General features: G+C 53.0%; 1 pseudogene; it reads right to left on the reverse strand.

Annotated features, from left to right (window-relative positions):
- Positions 1-204: 204 nt before the first annotated feature.
- LOC149525558 (tetraspanin-7-like) lies at positions 205-4,991 on the reverse strand (annotated as a pseudogene).
- Positions 4,992-5,234: the final 243 nt, after the last annotated feature.

Consider the following 5,234-nt stretch of genomic DNA (forward strand, 5'->3'; position numbering starts at 1 on the left):
TTTCTTAAACAAATGGTAAAAACTAAGATTGGTTCGTCACTGCATTGATATTGCACCTTTTTGAAAGCTCTTTAGAGACAAATCAGGCACAGTGATTAACATTCAAACTGCAAGGGCATGTCTAGACTACATTTTATTTTCGAAAGAGGATATGCAAATTCAGTGGGGATTTACATATCTTCTTCCGATCGCTTTTTCAAAAGCTGGTCTTTCAAAAGTGAAAGTAGTCTGGATGCAGGTTTTTTTGGGGAAAAAAACCCTTTTTGAACAATCATTCTTCCTTTAAAAAGGAGGTTTATGCCATTTTTCAAAAAAGAGGTTTTTTTGAAAAAAAACCCACATCCAGACTATTTTCACTTTTGAAAGACCTGCTTTCGAAAAAGTGATTGGAAGAAGATATGTAAATTCCCCCTGAATTTGCATATCCTCTTTCGAAAATAAAACATAGTCTAGACATGCCCTTACTGTGACTCTTTGAAGAAAACATTCACAATAAGCCTGAGCCTGCACCAGGACAAATTCTCACTGAAATCGGGAAGACTTTCTCATACATAACAAAAAGACTGAGGTATTTGTAAGAGCAAAGACTCAGGATAAGAACAAGACCCTCCTCCCTTTGAAGTCAATAGGAGTTCTATCACTGGCTTCACCTGGAGATATCTGGCACTATAATTAATACAATAACACAAAATATCTAGTGACTAGACTCTGAAATATAAGAAGATTATTTAAATCAGGGTCCCAGAAATAAAATTATTGGAGCAGGAATTTGCAATATAAACTTTTTAAAGGGGGAAAAAGACAGGGCCACAGTTATTCTTGCTAAAGAGGGTGCAGGGGAGAGATTGGGATGATTTCCCCCCAATCAGATTGCAGACTAACAAGATCCCCTGAAAAGTACATGTAAAAAGTTGCATGTGTTGGGGATAGTGCCTACATGTCAGAGTCAGGGTGTTACATTACTGGATTTTAAGGGGAGCAGCCAGACCACTGCTGCACCCATGGGAGGGTGTTTGCCCCAAAAGTGTATACAAAGGGGGCCATGTGAGGTGTCAAACAAAATCTTACCTTCTACTGATTATATATATGCTATTCATGTAATTGTATAACTTCTGTATGTGGAGTTATAAACATGTACTCTGTATGGATGCTGGAAACTTCTTTGTATGTGGTTGAGCAGTAGGCGAGGAATGCTCAGCCAATGGATATGCTAATGAGTGAGGCTCAGGGGACAATGGATCTCTAAATACCAAAGACACGCCTGGCCAGGGACCATGTGACCTTCTCTGGTCAAGAAGATAGCTGGATGGATATAAAATGCCATGTGGCAGACTCCATTTTTTGGTCTTCAGATTTGCTCTTAATCCCAGATGCAGCCTTGCAGGGAACTATGAGCTGGAAAGAACTGTGGACCCATCCTGACATAGGATGCACACCAGAGATTTTAAGCTAGCAGTTTATAACATCTATGCTAAGAGCCTGCATTGAGAACTGGGTGATTCGATGCACGTAATGTATTATCCTTTAACAACCTTATTCTCATGCTTTTCTTTCTCTTGGTAATAAACCTTTAAATTTTAGATTCTAAAGGATTGGCTCAGCGTGATTTGTGGGTAAGATCCAGTGTGTAAATTGATCGGGACCTGTGGCTGGTTTCTTGGGACCGGGAAGAACCCATACGGGGTAGGTGAGATTGGGTCCTATAACCCCTCCCCGATGTATTAGGTCCGGGGCTGTTTGGGGCATGGAGAGAGCTGGGGTGTCAGAGGGGTTTTGCTCATGAGGCTTCTGGCTGGCCAGGCAGGCAGCTGAAATGCTTTGTGGGACTAGTTTGCGGCCTATTTGGGAAAGTCTCCAGTCCAGGGCAGTAAGGAGCCCCGAGTTTGAGCAATTCACCCTGACCGGACACCCTCAGCGGTGCCCAGACCCGGCCCAGTCCGTCACACAGGGCCAGGCCCCTTGTGAAAGTTATTATGTACACAGGTTCATGGCAAACAGACTCCTCTAGACTAAGTCTAGGAGTAAATAGAAAGCTGCACAGCTGCAAAGCTCTGGGGGTATAGTTACACTACAAAGGAAGATTGAAGCTGCTGCTGTCTATCTTTCAGGGTTCAAATTAGTGGGTCTAGTTAAGACAGCTAATTTGAACTGAAAGGGGCGTTCCAGTCGATGCTGGTAGTCCAGCTTTCATGAGGAGTAAAGGAAATTGAAGGAAAAGTGTTCTCCCTTCAACTTCCTGCAGTATAGACAGCACCAAAAGCCAAGTTAAGGTACTTCAATTTAAGCTACACAATTAACGTAGCTGAAGTTATGTATCTTAATTTAAATTTGTCCTGTAGCATAGCTGCACCCTGGGGTTGAAATTCCCCAGAGGATGGACAGTGAGACTGAAAGGAGCATTAATAGAGGAGAAGGGGAGATTCAACTCCTGGTCAGACAGGGATTGGAAAGATCATTTTCTTCCTTTGCACAGGTCTCACATCTTGGAGTGGGCACAATTGAAACTACAGTCACCCCTGCTCATTTTGGGGCTGCAGCGTGGTGATGATCACATTCCAACAACTTGTTGGCTAGGCTAGGTGGGTTTCCTGCTCTGTCTTTCCATCCTTACAGAAAGGGAGCAGGAAGAATCTCCAACAGGCAGCAACAATAACTGACCATTTCCATGCTGCATCCATCACATTCCTATGGGACAAGCCAAAGATTACGTCTACATTGCGGATATATTTCAGGATACCATTATTTTGAAACATAATGGGCTTGCTATTCCGACATCCCTATAAGCCTCATTCCACGAGGGATAACGGATGTTTTGGAATAGCACTTTATTTTGGAATTTGGCACTGTGAAGAGTAGACACACCCAAAGGGAGAGGGCTAAAAAACCAGAGGTGGGGTTGGGAGAGGGAGACCTTCTACAGTGCTAAAAAGCAGCTGCACCATCTAGTGCCTTCCTGCACTTTGGGCTAGATGTGGCCACCCCACTCCCTAGCCACAGTGACCAATCCAGTGACTAAGGGTTTCAGTTAATTTCACAATGTGGCAAGTTCCTCTCCCGAAATTCCATCCTAAAACCACAGTCCTCTTTTAGAAACCATCCTCTTTCTGCTTCTCCCTCCAAGGCACCAGCATAAGCCTCGCGTCCCTTATCCCTCACCCACCCTGCGAGACAAAAAGCACATTGCTCTGCATAGGAATGGTTCGAGGCCGGAGGGAGACAAAGATTCAAACGGCAAATGCCCATTTTAGGGGAAACTTAAGGAGGCGGGCGGGGAAGCGCAGAAGAGCTCTGAAAAGTTCCAATTTTTGTTAGGGCTACGCGACCTTTCGCCATTCTGAAGTTGATGGGTGGGGAAGACAAAACTCTTCCCTGTGGCAGAGTATTAGCCTGTCTCGCACCGGGTGATACAGCAATAACAGCGGGTTTCCTGGAGGCAACAGCCTTAAAATAGCAACCCCGGGGAGGGGACGGTGGGGCTGTGTTCAAAGCAGGATCCGTAGAAAAAGGAAGAGCTTCGACTTCCGACCTGAAATCCGTCCTCTGAAGCAGCCAGAGGGGCGCTGTGCGTGTCCGGCTTCCGAAAGGGGCTGTCTTGTCCGTCCAGGGGGGGCGGTAGAAGTGGTGTCAGACCCGCCTCCTCTCGCCGCTGTCCAGGGTGCAAGGCCCGTGTTCCTCCCGCCCCCCACTGCGGGACGCGCAGGTTTCTGTGAGACGGGAAAGTCTCCCCGGCCGGTGCCAAGAGCGCAGCGCTGAGCAGCCCGGCCAGGGCCGGGAGCGAGGCGGCAGGAGCAGAGCGCGGTGCTCGCCACTGCCCGCTCGCTCTGCGGTGCGGGGAGCGGAGGGGACGGGGGGTCGGAGCGCTGCGGGGTGTGGCTGGTCTAGTCCCAGGAGAAGCCCCGCAGGGGGCTGTCCCGGCTCGGGGGAGGAGGAGCAGGCCCAGCGCCGATTTAGGGTAGATGGGGAGGGAGGAGCTGCGCTCGGGGCTGGACGGGGCAGGACCTGGGGGTAGGCAGAGCCGTAGGGGCCGGGGCAGGGCTCAGGGGAAGGCTGGGGCAGGGCTCTGGGACACCCGGGCTGCGCTGCCGCGGAGCAGGCGGCCGGGCGGGGCGCGGGGAGGGAACCCCCGGGCGGCTCTGAGGCGGAGCAGGCGGGCGGCCAGCAGACAGGCCAGCACCATGCCCAGGCCCTGCAGCAGCCCCAGCCCCAGCGCGGCCGCGGCGATGCCGAGCAGGTTGTCGCCGACGAAGCCGGAGGCCCTGGCGAAGTAGCCGTGGCGGTGGATGCCGCGGGCGTCGGGCGGCAGCGGGCTGTGCTGGCAGCCCCGGCGCGCCCGGCAGCAGCTGCCCGGCACTGAGCCGCTGCGCCAGGGACCAGGGCGAGGCGAGCCAGTCGCGGTAGCTCTCGGCCCCGCAGCAAGCCAGGGCGCGCTGCAGGGAGTCCAGGGCGTCCGCCTCCCGCTTGTCCTCGCCGTAGCCGTCCCGCCTCGCGGGGAAGCCCGCGGCGACGTCCCCACGGTAGAGCAGGGCCGAGCGCCCCGCCGCCAGCCCCGCCAGCCGGAAGGCGCTGTAGGCGCGCAGCAGGCAGCGGTGCTCGGGGGCGGCGCTGAAGCAGCCCAGGAAGCTCCAGACCAGGACTGCGGCGCCCGCGGGCAGCAGGATGAAGGGCGCGTTGGGGGCCGGGTTGGCGGACAGCGCCAGGTAGCTGCCCAGCCAGACCTTGGCCCAGGTGCCCAGCGTGAGCATGGTCAGCCCCGCCGCCCAGAGCGAGAGCTTGAGCAGGGCCATGGGGCCCCCGGAGGGCCGCTCCCGGGGCTGCAGCTGGCGTGGTGCCTCCTGAGCTAGGGCTGCTGATGGGGGCGCCCCCTGCCAGCTGGTATTGGATCAGACACCGGGTACAGTCCTCGTCCTGCTCTTCGCTTCGGGAGGGGTGGCACTGACGCCTCCTGCTGCTGCTGGGCTGCCCGAAGAGGGAGTGGGGACCGCACTGCACGAGACAGGCAGGCACTGGCAGGACCGGGGTCAGACTGCTGCCTGGGGTGAGGAGCAGCTGAGTTTGTAGTAAAAGCAACCAGCCAGCAAAGGTAGCAATTCCTGAGCAGTTGTACCAAATGTCATGTATGTATGACAGAAACTGTGACGGTCACACAAACGGAGAGGTTTCACTTTTTGCCTATACAGGCAGTCCCCGGGTTACGTACAAGATAGGGACTGTAGGTTTGTTCTTAAGTTGAATTT

The sequence above is a fragment of the Pelodiscus sinensis genome, chromosome 1 (genome assembly GCF_052426305.1).
Source record: "Pelodiscus sinensis isolate ZL-2025 chromosome 1, ASM5242630v1, whole genome shotgun sequence".
Taxonomy (NCBI): Eukaryota; Metazoa; Chordata; order Testudines; family Trionychidae; genus Pelodiscus; species Pelodiscus sinensis.